General features: G+C 39.9%; 1 pseudogene; it reads left to right on the forward strand.

Annotated features, from left to right (window-relative positions):
* Nucleotides 1–10,953: 10,953 nt before the first annotated feature.
* Nucleotides 10,954–11,364, forward strand: LOC118653548 (annotated as a pseudogene).
* The last annotated feature ends 7,711 nt before the right edge of the window (nucleotides 11,365–19,075 follow it).

A 19,075-nucleotide genomic window follows, 5' to 3' on the forward strand; every position in this document is an offset into this window, starting at 1 on the left:
ATTTTTCACAGAAATAGAAAAACAATCATAAAATTCATATGGAACCACAAAAGACCCTGAACAACCAAAGCAATCCCAAGAAAGGACAAAACTGGAGGCATCACACTTCTTGATTTTATATTATAATATAACTAACATACATATATATATATATATATATATATATATATATATATACACACACACACACTATATAGTTATCAAAACAGTATGATCCTAGAATAAAACAGACATATAGATCAATGGAACAGAATAAGGAGCCAAGAAATAAATTCATGCATACACAATCAATAAATATTGGATAAGGAAACCAATAATACTCAATGGAGAAAGGATAGTCTCTTCAATAAATGGTTTTGGAAAACTGGATATTCACATGAAAAAGAATGAAACTACCACTATCTTACACCATTAACAAATTAACTCTAAATAGATTAAGGAATCAAAAATAAGACCTGAAATGATAAAACATCTAGAAGAAAATATTGATACTGGCCTTGGGAATGACATTTTGGGTATGACATTACATTATGCTCTCAGGTTACTTCAGAGATCCATTCCTACGGCGCGACATAATGAGATTTTCACCATAAGCCGGAACCCGCCTACATAAGCACCTACATCACTCACATGGTGCACAACACAGCAGTAATGAAGTGAAACAGTAAAAAAAAAAAAAAAAAAAAAAAAATAAAAAAAATTAAAAGGAAGATAACAATTCCTGATCTTTACTTGTGGTAAATAAATAATAAAAAACATAAAGCACATATGTACATATGTCGAAATGACAGAACTTTGTTTTTATAAATAAACGGGAGATGGCGACGTAACCATGAAACGATGTACATCAAATCCGACATAACCGGATGACTGCCTGTATAAGCAAAAGCAACAAAAGCAAAATTAAACAAGTTTGACTACATCCAACTAAAAAGCTTCTTCAGAGCAAATGAATAAACCACAAAATAAACAACAAAACAAAAAGGCAACCTACAGAATGGAAACAAAACATTTTCAAACTATCTATATGATAGGGGGTTAATATCCAAAATATATATGAAATTTATAAAACTTAATAACAAAAATAATAAAAATCAAATAAAAAATGGGAAAGTGAGGTAGACATTTTTTCAAAAAAGACATACAAATAAATGGCCAACAAGTACATAAAAGCATGCTCAGTTCCACTAATCATCAAGGAATTGCAAATCAAAACTACAATGAGATATCACCTCATACCTGTTAGAATGGCTATTATGAAAAAGACAAGAGATAACATGTGTTGGTGAAGGCATGTAAAATGGGGAACTCTTGTGCATTGTTGGTGTGGAATTGTAAATTGGCACAGCCACTGTAGAAAAACAGCGTCTATAAAGTTTTCTCAAAATTAAAACAAGAACTGCCTGTGATCCAGTAATACCACTAATGGGTATATATATATATATATATATATATATATATATATATATGTATATAGTAATAAAATCACTATCTCAAAGTAATATATGTACCCCCATGTTCATTGCAGCATTTATCATAATAGCCAAGACATGAAAACCAACCTAAGTGTCCATCACCAGATGATGGACAAACAAAATGTGATATATATGTATATACAATGGGATATTATTCAGCCATGTAAAAGAAAGAATTTTTGAAAAAAACAACTTTTCCATTTGTAATAAAGTGGGTGGATCTTGAGGGCATTACGCTAAGTGAAATAAGCCAGAGGGAGAAAGGCAAATACTGTATGATCTCACTTATATGTGGAATGTAAAAAGCCAATCTTAGAAAAGGAATAGAATGGTGGTTGTCAGGGACTGGGGAGTGGGGTAAATGGGGAAATATAGGTCAAAGGGTATAACTTCCAGATATAAAATAAATAAATTCTGGAGATCTAAAGTATAGCATGTTGACTATAGATAACAATATTGTATAGTTGAAACTTGCTTGAGACTACATCTTAAATGTTCTCACCACAAAAACTTTTGTAATTATGTAAAGTTACTGATATATTAATAAATCTTTTGTAGTAATCATTTCAATGCAACATATACATAAGAAATGTATGAGTATCAAATCATTACATTGTATACCTTAAACATGCACTATGTTATATATCAATTATATATCATTAAAGCTGAAACAATAGAGTAAACCACCACCAAGTGTAAACCAAGTTTTAGGCATATAAGCAGGGCATATTTGGATGGTACAACAAGACCCTGGGCTACCTAGGTAGCAGTTAGTGTTCATTTATTAAGCTCACAACAACAGACCTCTGTAGTAAGTAAATGAATTTTATAGTGAAATTTTCCTCTAACTGCAAAAAGCAACATCGTAAAAAAGGAAGGAAAGAATGTTCTTCAAGCTAAGGGCTCAAGGGAAAGTCAACTTTGGTTGGCATTGTTTATTGAGGTACTTCTACGTGTTCCAGGACTTACCTTTCTAATTTGGAGCCCTCTTCTTAGAGTCTCAATCAAGTGATTTTTCTGAAAGAAAAACAAGTGATGTGAACAGAATAAGGAGGAGCTTCTTGTTTACCCATTTCAGTTCAAGAAACATAAAGGAAAGGGAAAGCAAATTTAATCAAAACTACTATTGTGGCCCTAGCTGGTTTGGCTCAGTGGATAGAGCATCGGCCTGTGGACTGAAGGGTCCTGGGTTCGACTCCAGCCAAGGCCACATGCCTGGGTTGCAGGCTCAATCCCCAGTAGGGGACGTGCAGGAGACAGCCGATCAATTATTTCCTCTCATCATTGATGTTTCTATCTCTATTTCCCTCTCCCTTCCTCTCTGAAATCAATTAAAAAAAATTACTATTGTGTCTCCCATTTCTACTTTAAGATACAAAAATAAAGTAAAACTGCAGTGCATCCTTGTCATGACATATAATAATAGTAAACATTTATAAAATCTTAATATGAACTAGGCACTGTACTAAACACTTTTCATAGGTTAACTCATTTAATCTTCTCACTAACCCAATGATATAGGGACTATAGGGACTATTAGTATTCCACATGTTTAAGATGAAGAAACTGAGCCACAGGGACTTCAAATGACTTGTACAAGTTCACAAAGGTAGTAAGTACTATAACCAGATTTAATTCCAGACAATATGTCTCTAAAACACCTGCTCTTGTTTTATCTATGATGAGATGAACAACTGTAAACCTAAACCTATTTTTGGATCATCCTGTATTTTAAATTCATGGTCTTTTCCTATTTTAATTTTTCAATGTTTATTTCTAAGTCCCTACATAAAAGAGATAGGAAGGGAGGAAGTGGGAGGAGAGGAAAAAGTAGAAATAAAGAGGGTATTTTTATATATCTAAAGTATACATGATTTACTTATTCTCATTTAAAAATATTATTCTTTTTACTGCTTTTTCTGTTTCTGTAATGTTCAGCCTCCCATGATCCACATACAAATTTTTTGGAATAAGAAAGCAGTGACTTATTTTCTGAAAACACACACACCTCATTCAACCTATTTCCTCTGACAATAGTAATTGCCTTTATCTCCACATTGAAAGTTAGTATTTTAGACTTAGCAATATTTACAAAAGACTCACAGCAAGCTGATATTTTGTAAAGTTGTATCTCAATAATAAAACAAACAAGAAATATAGAAGACTACTATATTAACCAGGGCTGAGTAAAGACATATGGCATGTAGGAATTTTTTAAAAATATATTTTTGTCATAATCAGTTAAAAATGTCATTATTCTTAGTCATCTGCTGTGTTGTCAAAAGAATCTTGTTTTAGGGAAGTAGCCCTTTACTTTTTATTTATTAAAATAAGGACCTTACATTTGTCATAATCAGTTAAAAATGTCATTATTCTTAGTCATCTGCTGTGTTGTCAAAAGAATCTTGTTTTAGAGAAGTAGCCCTTTACTTTTTATTTATTAAAATAAGGAACTTACATAACCAATACAAAGTTCTTTAAATGCACTATAAATGTTTTCCTCTCCTTTTTCCTTTACCACTCCACCAAAAACTCACAAGAGATTTGAACATCTCTAGGAAACCTCTTCAATGGGTAAAACTGTTATTAACATTTTACAGGGAGATAACTAAAGTCCTAGAAATTAAATGAGAGATAATAATATTCTGACACCTGTGTTTTCTAGTTCAGATTTTCTTTGTACTACAATATTTTATATGTCATTTATATGTATCAGAGCTCATTTAACAAACCTATGTCTACTCAACCAATTTACCAAATTAATCAGTGCTCTCCACTGTCACCATAAAGCAAGCCAGCAGATGCCTAGGGTATACTCAAGTCTCAGGGATAGTAGGCTACTCTACTATAAGCCCACTCCCATGGGAGATGAATGTTCACCAAGGATGATCTGTGCTTGTTATGACACCTGTTTATAGCACTTGTACATGTTTTGATAATTGTTTAATTTAATTAATATTTAAAAGCAATGAGAAAGTAGTTTATATGAGAGCTAAGTTGAATACTTTAATGTGATTCCATAAAAGTGAGACAATTTTCAAAATTGTCAAATTACATGCGTGAAAGCAATGGTAAAACTGTAAGTAATCTGAAAAATGTCTAGACAGAATATAAATCCAAGATAATACATCAGTGTCTGTGTTGTTTTTCTACTTAAATATAATGGAATATACAATCTGAATAGACCTATATCTATTTTTAAAAATTGAATCAATAATTAATAACTTTCCAAGACAGAAAGGACTATGTCCAATTGGGCTCACTGGTGAATTCTACCAAACACTTAAAGAATATATTAATTTTCTACAATCTCTTCCAGATGATAGAAGCTGAGGGAATACTTTCTAACTCATTCAGTGAGGCCAGTGTTATCCCAATACCGAAATTAGACAAAGAAATTACAAGAAAACAACAGAACACCATCTCTCATGAACATAGTTGCAAAAATCCTCAACAAAATATCAGCTAATTAAATCCAACAGTGGATAAAATTATTATACATTGAGATCAAGAAGGTGTAGGTAGGTCCTTAGAGGGTGTTATGTCAAATCACCATAAATATCCTATCTAATAAAAGAGAAACATGGTAATTAGCCATACCTCCACTACCCTTCCAATTGGCTAATCAGGGCGATATGCAAATTAACTGCCAGCCAAGATGGCGGCTGGCAGCCAGGCAGCTTGAAGCGAACATGAGGCTTGCTTGCTTCAGTGACGGAGGACTCCAACTCCTGCCGCTGCGGGCCTCTGAGCTTGCAGTTTGAAACATTGTTACAAATATAGAAGCTAAACAAACTCCAGAAACCTGCTTTCAGCCAGCCAGGATCTCAGAGCTGGAGTTGAAACAGTGTTTCGATTATAGACCCAAATAAACCAGATACCTGCTTTCAGCAGCCGAGGCCTCAGAGCTGGAGCCAAGCCTCAGGGCTAAAGCTGGCCCAGAATAAAAGAAAAAAGAAAAAAAGGAGTGGTTGGGAGCTTCAGTCACCTGCCAGCCTGAAAACAGCCCTCAGCCCCTCACCCAGACTGGCCAGGCACCCAAGTGGGAACCCCCATCCTGAAGGGTGTGTGACCAGCTGCAAACAGCCACCATCCCCTCATCCAGGCTGGCCAGGCACCCAAGCAGGACCCCCACCTTGATCCAGGACACCCTTCAGAGCAAACCAGCTGGCCCCCACCCATGCACCAGGCCTCTATACTATATAGTAATAGGGTAATATGCCTCCCAGCACCAGGATCAGCGGAGCCGTGAGGCCTCCCAGCACAGGGATCAGCATGACAGGGGGATGGGCCCAAACCCCCTGATCGCCCTGCGGCTCTGTATGTGATGGGGCGGGGGGGCCACAACCTCCCTATCAGCCCTGCTCTGTTTGTGACAGGGGAAGGCGCCCCAACCCCCTGGTTAGCCCTGCTCTGTGCCTGATAGGGGGGGAGCTCCCTAACCCCCTGATCGCCCTGCAGCTCTGTGTGTGACAGGGTGTGGTGCCCCAACCCCCCCCCCCCCAACAGGCCCTGCTCCGTGTGTGACGGGGTAGAGCCATAACCTCCCCATCGGCCCTGCCCTGAGTGTGACAGGGGGTGGAGCCCCAACCCCCTGATCCGCCCTGCTCTGTGTGTGACAGGGGGCGGTGCCCCAACTCCCCTATTGGCCCTACTCTGTGAGTGACAGGAGGGAGCTTCTCAACCCGCTGATCGACCGTGCTCTGTGCATAACAGGGTACGGAGCCCCAACCCCCCTGATGGGCCCTGCTCTGTGACAGGGGGCAGCGCCCCAACCCCCTGATTGGCCCTGTTCTGTGCGTGACAGGGGGTGGCGCCGCAACCCCCAATCGGCCCTACCCTGAGCATGACTGAGGGTGGCATCGCAAACTCCCGATCTGCCCTGCTCTGTGCATGACAGGTGGCTGCGCCCCAACTCCCCAGTCAGCCCTGCTCTGAGCCTGACCAGGGGCTGCTCCTAGGGATTGGGCCAGCCCTCTGCCACCCGGGAGCAGGCCTAAGCCAGCAGGTCGTTATCTCCCGAGAGGTCCCAGACTGCGAGAGGGCACAGGCCAGGCTGAGGGACCCCCCTCTCCCCTGAGCGCACAAATTTTTGTGCACCGGGCCTCTAGTCTATATTTATATAAAAGCCTAAGCGATCAGTTGCTATGACATGCACTGACCACCAGGGGACAGATGCTCAATGTAGGAGCTGCCTCTGGTGGTCAGTGTGCTCTCACAGTGGGAGCACTGCTCAGCTCACCAGCAGGCGCCAAACGCAGGGCTCATGGCTGGCTGGCGCCTCCCAGTAACTGCAGCTGAGTGGCAGTGAGACTACAACAGCAGAGGCAGCAAGTGCTGTGGGGCCAGGATGAGCAGGAGCAGCAGGCAGGAGAGGCAGGCGGTGTTGGACTGTCGGTTTCAGCCTGATCCCTGAAGGCCACGCCGAGGGACCCCACCGGTGCACAAATCCGTGCACGGGACTCTAGTTGTAAATAATTTCCTCCACTCTAGAAAAACAAGTCTACATCATACAGAGATCACCTCTGAGCAAATGCCAACTGTAAAACCATTTTGCTTCACAATCACAATTTATTATGAAAGAAAAGCATGCTTTCAAAAAGAGGGTTATCAATTTAACCAACAACATTTATGAGGCCAGTGCTCTAACCCCTGAGCTATGAAGCCTCAGCTTAACCAACAACATTTAAATAAGTGCTCATGTACCCAACACCAAATCTAGAACATAATATTATCAGTACCTCAAAGTCTCTTGTATACTTCTCACTGATCTCCCCTTCTTCTCTTCAATCTAGGTGTACTCATGGTCCAAAAATTTATCTTACTTACTTTCTTGCTTTTAATTTGTACTAGAGGTCTAGTGTATGAAATTTGTGCATGGGGCGTGTCCCTCAGTCCAGCCTGCACCCTCTCCAATATGGGACCCCTTGGGAGTGTTTGACCGCTGGTATAGGCCCAATCCCACAGTCTGGCACTGCTGCTCCTAACCACTCACTTGACTGCCTGCCTGATTGCCCTTAACCACTTCTGACTGCCAGCTTGATTGCCCCCTAACTGCTCCCCTGCTGGCCTAATTGACCCCTAACTGCTCCCTCCCCTGCTGGCCATATCGAGCCCACTGCCCTCCCCTGCTGGCCTGATTATCCCCAACTGCCCTCCCCTGCCAGCCCGATCACCCCCAACTGCTCCCCTCCCCGCCCCCCCCCTGACTGGCCTGGTCGCCCCACACAGCCTGCTTTTTCAGTCATTTGGTCATCCCTCACTAATCCTCCTGCTGGCCTGGTCGCCCCATGCAGCCTGCTGTTTGATCATTATTGTTACTGTGATGGCATCCTGAACAATTTGCATATTCCTCTATTATTAGTATAGATTTTTAACAAATAAACATTTCTTTAGTTTTACCTCATTTAGTGCTATATGAATATAAACTTAGAACATGCCTTTATCTGTGACTCTTTTTTGAACTTCATTTGTACTGATGTATACAACTGCCATTAATTTTTTCCATTATAAAATATTCCAGTGCTTATTCTTACAATGAGTGAATATTAGTCCATTCTCTTATGGGAGGCCATTTGGGCTGATTCCAATTTTTGAGCAATGCTGCTAAGAACATTCAGACAGACTGGGGGTTGGGGGGCCAGGTGAAAAAGATGAAGGGTGTTAAGAAGTATAAATTGGTAGTTACACAATAGTCATAGAAATGTAAATTACATCATAGGGAATATAGTCAATACCATGATAACTATGTATGGGGGCATGTGGGTACTTATAATATCCAGGGGAGCACTCTGTAAAGTACATGATTTTCTAACTGCTATGCTATACATCAAAAATTAATACAGAAAAATACTGAATGCAAACTATAATTGAAAAATAAGAAAATTAAAAAAGAACATTCCGTAAGCATTGTTTAATGCATGTCTGTATTATGTACAAAAGAGTGAAATTGTAGATCATAAAGTATGCTCTTTACTTTTTTAAAAAATATATTTTTTTATTGATTTCAGAGAGGAAGGGAGAGGGAGAGAAAAATAGAAACATCAATGATAAGAGAGAATCATCGATTGGCTGCCTCCTGCAAGCCCCACACTGGGGATCGCTTGCATGTGCCATGACCGGGAATGGAACCTCCTGTTCATAGGTTGACACTCAATCACTAAGCCACACAGGCCAGGCTATGCTCTTTACTTTTATTGGACAATACCAACTTTTTTTTCCAATTTATACTACCAGCTCTGTGTGAAATAGAATTCTGGTTACTCCATCTACACATGAGCAGTTGGTAATTTCCAAATGTTTAAGTTTTAAAGCGTGGGGTTTTTTTTTGTTTGTCTGTCTGTTTTTTAGTGTTTAGCATCTCTTCTGGTATATTGGGACTAGCAAACTGACAGACTAGTGATTTTTGTAAAATCCTATTTCTATTTACTGAAGGAGACTATTGTCCCAGAGGCTGTCTTATAAAATTCAAACATGTTCTTTTCATCTACATTAACCCCTATAAATAGAATTTTTAAAAGGTAAAAATCTGTTTCAGTGTAAAGTTGAAAATCTGGAAAAAATTACATTTTTATTTCAGTTGATTTTTTTCAATATGAAATATCAATTTATATGCCATTTTAATGTAAAGAAACTGATAAAGATATACTTAATGAATATTTAGTAGCACTTCCTTTTATGCAATAATTTATTATAAAAAGTGCTTTGATCACATTCAAGAGACATATGAATAATTCTATGCAGTGCCATTTTGTAACTGTTTCATAAAAGATTAATAACACATTATTTAGAACCTGCTTCAAAAATGGAAAGGGTAAAAAGAAAAAAAAAACAGGCCTCCTAATGACTTACTTAGAAGTCTATGTTCTCATTATTCAAGTTTCTTAAATCATTTCTAAATGTTACCTTTAATTAAAACACAACTGCCCTCAATAGGAATAGAACAAATCTACAGCACTCAACCTGGAGTGAGCACCAAGGAATAGAGTTGTTAGATGCGGTGGTAACAAAAGTTCCAGGACGTTACTTGTCATCAAAGCCCAGAATGCTTCCTTATTACTTTTAGGCATATTCTAAGTAAGGGATGTAGTATGATCAAGTTTACCAAAAAAAAAATTTTTTTACATTAATTTTTCAAATTAACTTACTGATATTAAACTTTGTTTAGAAATGAATGACATCCAGTGCCGGGAACCAATTCTAGCATGTCATAATTTCAAGAGTTTCATCAAAAGGTTGATGAGACTTGGGGACTCAACAGGGTTGAGTCACACGTGTAGTCACCTGTTGGGAATGGCTAAAGGCATTTCCCCAAACCTGAAAAGGGATTACTGATTGTGGCTGCCAGACAGCTAAAAGGCATCTTAATCTACATGTTATTGCCTCCTACTGGCCAAACACCTAAACAGCTGTAGGCTATTCCCCAAACTGACAATGCTTCTGTACCCTTTGAAACCTTATCCTTTGAAGTGTATTATCTCCACCTTGCCTTAGGACAAATTGTGTTAATAAAAGCAAGGGTCCTAGACAAGGAGGTAGTCTTCAGTTCCTTTAGCTGAAGGTCTTCTGACCCCCAATGCCTTTCAAAATTATATCTCATCTCCAGACTCTTTATTAGTCCCTGGACTCTTTAATCCACGCACGGCCTTTTCCAGATTCCTGAACCCTTCTTGATGCTGGGACAAGAACCCTGGCAATCCAGACCTGGCTGGTAGCTCAGTTGGTTAGAGCATCCTCCCCATACAACAAGGTTGCTGGGCTGATCCCCAGGCAGGGTACATACAAGAATCAACCAATGAATGCATCAATACATGGAACAACAAAATGAGGTTTCTCTATCTTTCTCTATCCCAAGAAACCAGAAACACCAATCAGAATGGATATGTGCACTCATATGTTCATAGCAGCACAATTCACCATAGCTAAGATCTGGAAACAGCCTAAGTGCCTATCAGTAGATGAATGGATAAGAAAACTGTGGTACATCTACACGATGGAATATTATGCTGCTATAAAAAAGAAGAAACTCTTACCATTTGCAACAGCATGGATGGAACTAGAGAGCATTATGCTAAGTGAAAGAAGCCAGTCAATGAAGGAAAAATACCACATGATCTCACTCATTCATGGATAATAGAGACCATTATAAACTTATGAACAAAAATAGATACAGAGGCAGAGCTGCCTCAAACTGATTGTCAAACTGCAGCAGGAAGGCCAGGGAGGGTTGGGGGCAGGAGGGAGGGGGGTAAGAGATCAACCGAAGGGCTTGTATGCATGCATATAAGCATAACCAATGGACATAAGACACTGGGGGGTAGGGGAGGCCAGGGGATTGTCAAGGGCGGGGGAAAAAAAGGACACATATGTAATACCCTTTGTAATACTTTAAGCAATAAAACAATAAAAATTAAAAAAGAAAAAGAATGACACCTGCTTTTTCTTCTGCCTGCTCGTTCCGTCTCTGGGAGCTGCCACCATGTCTGCCCACCTTCAATGGTTGGTCTATGGAACTGCTCCAGCTTCCTGATCAAGAAGAACAAGCAGACATACAGCACTGAACCCAATCACCTGAAGTCCAGCAACTCCTGCTACAATGAGCTGATTCACTACAAGAAGGTGGGTATGGAGCCTGCAGCCAACAGCAGAGGTGTGGTGGTCATCACGAAACAGATATCCTGCCAGCGAAAGCCGGCCACCTCCTCCTACGTGTGGACCACCATCAATAAGAACACTCAGGCCACTCTTAGCAGAATCAGCACATGATCCTCAAGAACAGTACTGCCTGGATCCATGCATGGCAGCCATTTGCAGAGCCAGCACCATCCTGCACAGCCAGAAGCCCGGGATGGTAAAGAGGAAGCTGGCTCACCCCACCAAGAGTCCCTGAGCACCCTAACTCCTAAAATAATAAAGGTGTTAGCAGACTTTCCCGAAAAGGAAATAATAATAATAATGAATGCCGGCTATCATGGAAAAATGGGAAATTTCCAAGCCTATGTGCCATTTTTCTCCTTTCTGACCTCTTGATGGAAATGTTATCGTAATTCTGCCATTGCAGATTCATGGAATTTAATAACCACTTCCAGAAATTGTGATGAGGAGAAGAATTCTCACTGGCCTCTCCTGGAAGTAAGTAGTCAAAAAGTCCTAGCTCACTTTGGGTGGATGGGGTGGAATGAAAGAGTGAGGTGGGGTAGGAGATTCCTTAGGGGTTTGTACCCCCTTATCCACTAGTCAGAAATTAAATTTGAGAAATTTAAGAACACATTTTTATTGTGGAGCCTATTCTCCTTCATGCCCTTCTTCTGCTTTGTGTAGGGACCAAACCATTGGCTAAATCCTTGAACATGTACAATCACAAATATCACATTCAGATAAAATAGGAAAATAAATTTTTCATACAGTCAGGGAAAAAAATAAAGGAATTAAAAAGTTCCTGAAGTGCTAGAGTGAACACCAATCCAAAGCTCGACAAAAGAAAGGTCACATGGAAAAAGATATATTTAATAATATAATCTCTTTGTAAATAGGAGAGAGTTGTCTAGGCCAGTGGTCAGCAAACCACGGCTCTCGAGCCACATGCAGTTCTTTGGCCCCTTGAGTATGGCTCTTCCACAAAATACCACGTGCGGTATTTTAAATATGAGGGAAGCTTTTCTCAACAGGTTTCAGAAACAGCAAAGTGACATTAGCCTTTGTTAAAAAACCTCTCAATGCTATTGTAACAAAATTAAATTTTTTCTCCCTTTAATATTGACATTGGCAACTTTGAAATGCAATTGCTGGATTTAAAAAACAAAGAACTGTGGAGCTCGAAATTTGAATGTCTTTGTGCTGATATAGAAATATTGGAGAAAAACAAATGTGAACTTAGTTCACAGCACAAGTGGTCTGCTTTGAAAGACCTGAAGAAGGAAGATATGTTGATTTTTAACACCTGGAATAGTATTCCTGACTCATATAATCAACTGAAAAAACTAGCGTTTGCTGTTCTTTCCTTATTCGGGTCTACATATTTATGCGAACAATCATTTTCAAGCATGAACCTTATCAAGAGTGAATTGAGAAGTCGTCTTATTGATGAGAACCTGGAATCATGCCTAAAATTAAAAACAACATACAAACCTGACTTACCCAAACTTTCTAAGGAGATGCAAGGCCATTGTTCACATTAGTGTTTGTCAGTCATTGTCATGATTTAATTTTATGGATATTGTAAAGTAAATTATAAGGAACTTAATTTTATCAATAAGTAATATCATTATTAAGTATGATATCAAGTTTTATTCAACGTACCTATAGTTTAACTAAGACTTAAAACTTTAAGGAAAGTTTATTAAGTTAATTTTAGGGAACGTTGTGGAGTGAAAGAAGATGTAGTGTCGAGGACTGAGAAAGGTATGTTGATATGGTTTGGACATATAGAGAGGATGAACGAAAGGAGATAGATGAAACAAGTATACAAGACGAGTGTGAATGGGAGAGTTGGAAGGGGTGGACCTCAGCGAACGTACCTCAATCAGATTGAGGACGTTTTTAGCAAAGGCCAGCTTAGGAGTACCCTAATTAAGTTAATAACAATGTACTTACCTATATAGTTTAAGTTTAAAAAATTTGGCTCTCAAAAGAAATTTCAATCGTTGTATTGTTGATATTTGGCTCTGTTGACTAATGAGTTTGCCGACCACTGGTCTAGGCAATGTTTCCACACCTTATGAGTTCTCACTTGTGTGTGGATAAAGCAAAGGAAACAAGCATGAGGCCTATACCTGAGCCGCTCTCCCCTTCCCTGCTTCCTCCCCAATCTATAGATCTGTAAATAAGCAGCACCATTGATAGTGTTGTAATGTACCCCGCGAATCACAGAAGGACGTCTCAAGAAGTCGAATTAAAGAGTCACATTTATTGCAATCCGGGACTATGAGGGGGCATTCCCAAATCTCATAGCAATAAGATGGTGGCAAAACCAGACTTATATAGGCAAACATCACAAAGGTATTGATTACATCCCAGGGTTTGGAATGAGGCACCTGGCTCGCAAAAAAGCAGATTACAGATGCAGAATTAAGCATGTTAATTACAGTTTCGGGTCTCGGGGTCACTGAATTGACAGAAATACATTATCTAGAGTCCTTGGGTAACCTGGGTTAAACTTAGGCATGTTATCTAAATTACAGTTTTGGGTCTCTGGATCACTGAGTTGATAGAAACACATTATCTAGAGCCCTCGGGTCTCCCGACCACTGAGTTGTCAGGACAATTGAGTAATTGTGCTGTCCTGGTCTCGGGACCACTGAGTCAGCTGGAACGCACCACCTGTGGCCACTAAAACAATTTAGGGTAATTGTGCTGTCCTGTTTCCAGGTACAGCAGAATGTGCTCTCTATGACCAGTATGATAACAATCAATGGGATAGTCATTCAATCGATAAGGCATTCAATCAAATGGGATGACTTATACAATTTAGAAAATCAAAGTAACCTGTCCATTGTTAAACAAAGCAAATAGGTACCATACTTCAATAGAAGTCGATCTAAGGTTCTATGGCTCATTTATGTCTGTGTGTGTATATGATTTTGCCATATACACAAACTCTTCATAGTTCCTAAGGCAGCAGAACATGTTCTACCTTCCAAGAAGCAGAAGAATCTCTCACAGTCTGTCAGAAAACAACCTTTTGCCAAGGAACTCTTCCAGAAGCCTAACCTTTGTTTACTGTGTTACTGATTTGTTATTCAAATTTGCTATTGCTATGTTATTCAGAGAATAAATTGGACAGCATTGATGCATTCATATTGAGAAATACTGGTAGTGTGTTAGCCTCTAAGGATACTTTGTTGAATGAAACAGAAAAAAAAAACCCTGCACTTCTATAATGTGCTGTCTAGGGCAAACAGACAAATTATCATATGAAAAGGCACAGTTAAAAACCACAATGAGTGCTGTCTAAAGTGTAAATTTGTTTTGTTAAAGTTTACAGGGAACCTAATTTCCATTGAAAAATCCAGGAAAGCCTCTCTGAGAAGTCCTCAAGTCCAGCATGTCCTCAATTATGAGAAGGCAGACATAGAAATGGCAAGGAAGAAGATGAACAAAAGCCCTGAGGTAAGAACTTGGGTGTTTGAGGAAATAACAGAAGGAAAAGTGAGTAACATAGGGAGGTATTAACAGGGCAGTGGAGTGCAGAGTTTGTAGAGCAGCAGTTCTCAACCTTTGGGGGTCGAAGGACCCTTTCACAGGGGTCACCTAAGACCATCAGAAAACATATATATAATTACATATTGTTTTTGTGATTAATCAGTATGCTTAATTATGTTCAATTTGTAGCAAGGAAATTGGGGTCACCACAACATGAGGAACTGTATTAAAGGGTCATGGCATTAGGAAGGTTGAGAACCACTGTTTAGAGGAAGGCAGAGGTTAATTCCCAAAGGATTCACATGCATGTTATTTTAGGTATAATAGGAAATCCTGGGGAAAAGTTTTGGAAGAAGATGACATGATCCACTTGATATTTTTAGGGTATGACCCTGCAATTTACTCAGAATACTAGTACATCTGTTGGGGAGGAGAAATGCATCCTCCCTCCCTTCCTTGTTTCTTATAGCGGGTCAAATAATTAAAATGACATATGGCAGATTAACACGAGAAAATAAATTTAATATGTACACATAGCAAATTCAATTCTGATTCTGCATCCATTCACTTATCAATGCATACTGACTGGTAGAATTTCCTCAGGGCAAACTGAGAATTAGTTGGCTGCCTCTGCAGCCTGTATTTCATCTTGAGTCAAGTGACTCCTCTGAAAAGTATGATTTAGTAAATCCTCAATTTCTGTGGGAGCTGCTTTATTGGAGTGTTGGAGAAAATCTGCTGGAAATTATAAAATCCATCCAACAAAGTTTCAAGTTATGTACTAGGAATTCAACAGTCAGGAAGACTGTGTCCCTGTTGGTGATATAGGTTATCTCAAAGTCTACAGATAACTTCATTCTTAGCTACTTATATAGGAAAACTGGCTACTGCAGACAGTGGTCCAGATGTATAAGCCCAAACGAAAACATGCATTGAATCCCAAATTCTGATAACAAGCTAAGCCAATTTAAGTTTATTTACTCATTGTTCACTGAGCCCTTTCATTTGAACCCTATGAAGAAAGTTGAGAAGATTAATTACAGGTTAAGATAGTAGCATCTTCTTCATGTTTCCTTTCATGTCAAAACAGACACTGTAAGTAAATCTATCCCTTCCTATAGCATTTCAATCTGCATTATCTCACTTGATCTTCAGAGCAACATCACCAGCAATAAATTCTGTGGGGATTTAACTTTGCTTGGTGGTTTCAGTTCCCAGAAGGCTTCAAACAGAAGGTGGAATTTGAGTTGACCCTTGTGGGAGGAGGCATGAAATGTGCTTTGTAGTGAGAGGATTGCCTCTCTCTTCATCTAAGAGATGTTGCCCCAAACACAGTGCTGTTGATGCCAGTGCAACTGCATGAACCATGCCTCCCTCTTCCTGCCCTTTTTCGTTATGGACGTGTCATGGCCTTTCCTCTGACTACAACAGCCCCGTCCCCAGGCCTCTTTCCGTACAGAACAAGGCAGAGGTTATGTGGGGCGCACTGCCTGGACTGGGAGGCCAGAGCCTTAAAAATATAACCCTAATTTGCAATAGCTGTATAGCATTTGACTCTTTTATCCATTAAAAGAAGGAGAGTGGTTGACAAGATGATCTCTTAGGTGACTCCTTTTAGTGTAGGACTGTTTACAGAGATGTGGACAGGATTAGGGAAGGATGCTGAGGCACCTAGGGACCTGCAATAACAGAGGCCTTTACCACACCTGAAGGGGAAAGGTGTTCTGACAGCTGGATGAGAGGGAGCCCTGCAGGAAGGGTCACCGGCGGGAGCTGTACCTGTGGAGGGGACAGCCACTGCCATAACTGCCCCAGTCAGGAAGAAGTGAGAGGAATAAACTCCATGACCTTGCTCCATTCCTGTCCTCCAAGCTCCCACTAACAGCTCCCACTGGCCAAACCCAACAGAAGCCAGAGTACAGAGGAGCCCGGGTGATGCACACGGCAGGGCTCAGCCTCCCAGGACACAGAGCAGAATGACTTTCAGTGGGTCTAGGAGCAGATGGAGCATATCCTCCAGAGACCATAATTTGGTTGTTATTTTTTTATAAAAGTGATAAGTTCTAGCTGCCATTTATTTGATTATTTGTTAATTTAATCAGCCTTTATTTTTATCTCTATTCACAAATATTCTGTGGTAATCAACCCTCTGATAGAGTATCCGTTTTGCAAATCAGCCAGTTGAAATGCATTGTGTCTTTAAACCATGTTTTTTAAAATTTAACAAACGTTATTTGGGTGCCTTTTTTGTGCAAGCCCTCCCAAGGGACCTACATGGTGTAATAGGACAAGTGGTTCTATCTGTAGTCAGAGATGAGGACACAATTGACATTTATATTTTCACACTGTGAAGAGCAGAGCAGCTGACAAACTGGAAGGCAGGGAGTCAACAAAAGTGCAGTCCATAAATGTGAATTTGGAGAAGCTGTATAGCAAGGACCATGTGAAGTGAAGAACAACAAGGGACCTGTCATGAAGTTGCGGTGGAGAATGGGGTTGGATGGATAAGCCTCGGGTCCCTGTTCTAGTCCTCACTCCTCATAACAGACTGTGCCTGCCTCACAATGCTGTGAAGAGAAAAGGACACAGGCAGGGACACCACAATTGGGAAGGAGAGGCAGATATTATACCTCAGCCTCAGGGGAGCCGGGGCAATAAGGCACTTGACTCTCAAGGGACTGGGACGAAGAGATCAGGGACAAGGAGGAGCTTCGACAGGATGAGTCTCCTGAAACTCCACTGGGCCCAGCTATCCCATGCCATGTAACTCACAGGGACACAGTCCAGCAGTGGGGTGTCTGAAACTGAGCCCAAAGAAGCAAACACATGCCTGTTCACCCTCATCTCTGAGTCAGTCACCTGTCAGTTTTCATAACCCTGTGCTCTCCAGTGTCCCTTGAATCTGCCTCACTCGTGTTATTTTGTGATGAACATCTTCTCTCTTCTGAAGATTTGAGGATAAACAAGCAGGAGGTCTGTGAGCGTCCCTCAAACTCATGTGCTTCAGCATCACCTCATGTGATTTGTGTAAATCGATCACATGGGGCTTGGGCAACTTGCCCCTCAAATGGCATGTGCTCATCTTGGGGTTCTACTGTGCGGTGAAGTTAGGAAGCAAAGCAACACATGAGAACCTTGTGCTTACCTGGGATTGGCTGTGCATGCTTGCATGCCTGTGTATCTCAAGGGAAAACAAAGATCTTTGGACTTCACATCCATAACTAGATGGAGCCCTTCCAGATTATGATTCATAGTATAACTGGGGGGTTTCAGAAGGAGTCACCCCATGATGCGCCTCAGTGGTATGTGGATTATTTTGAGCTAAAGGCAACTGCAACCCTGCAGCTCAAGAAAATCGTCGGCTCTCCCCTTAACTATCTAGAACAGTGGTTCTCAACCTTCTGGCTCTTTAAATACAGTTCCTCATGTTGTGACCCAACCATAAAATTATTTTTGTTTCTACTTCATAACTGTAATGTTGCTACTGTTATGAATCGTAATGTAAATATCTGATATGCAGGATGGTCTTAGGCGACCCCTGTGAAAGGATCGTTCGACTGCCACAGGTTGAGAACCGCTGATCTAGAAGAATTTTAATTAGGAACCAGCCCAATATAAGAGATATAACCAGAAATGACTTTTTACCTATTTATATGGTACGGCAAACTAATAATTACTGAGCATGTGTTCTCTCTGCAATTGCCTTCTGAAACCCCAAGGTGCATTATCTCATCTTTAGCTCAGAATGTCATCTATACCTCAAATTTTCCTTACTGTCTCTGAATCTTTCATGTATGCGGGCTCTCTGACCCTGTCATGTATGTGAGGTTCCTGTGTGAATGAAATTAAATTAGATTTTCTCTTATCAATCTGTCTCTTGTTGATTTGCTTATTCAACAAGCTGAAAGAACCAAATGAAGAAATGGTGAAATTTACCCCTTCCCCGCATAATCACTTTTTAATCCATTTTTGGTAGAGAGAAAAAAAATTAATGTAAATAATGTATTTTTAATGTAAATAATATATTTTTAAATAATGTATTTCCCTATTAGAATTAACAGAATAGGAGCAAATCATTTCACTGAAGTTGCTAAGTGTTGCCATTTGGCTCTATACATCCCTGTTGTGGTATTATGGAATGCAGAATTGTAGAATTGCTTGAGGTGGTACTGGTAAACTTTGTATTTACAACTATGCTTTATAAGTGCCAATCTTTACTTGATTTTAAATGCAATTTCTTTTTCTGCTTATTTATATATTTAATTCTTCAGGTAACTAATTATAAAAACAAAACTTACAAATATCTAATTTAGTGTCTGGATTTACAGACCTCTGACTTCATTAACTTCTTGATTTATAAACAGTGAACCCAAAGCCCCAGGTGATAAATGCAAAATCTGCTGGATTTATGCATCTAACCAAGAGCCCTACTATAAATCACTGTCATGTTTGCAAATGTT

Source organism: Myotis myotis, unplaced genomic scaffold, assembly GCF_014108235.1.
Source record: "Myotis myotis isolate mMyoMyo1 unplaced genomic scaffold, mMyoMyo1.p scaffold_m19_p_4, whole genome shotgun sequence".
In the NCBI taxonomy this organism is placed as follows: Eukaryota; Metazoa; Chordata; class Mammalia; order Chiroptera; family Vespertilionidae; genus Myotis; species Myotis myotis.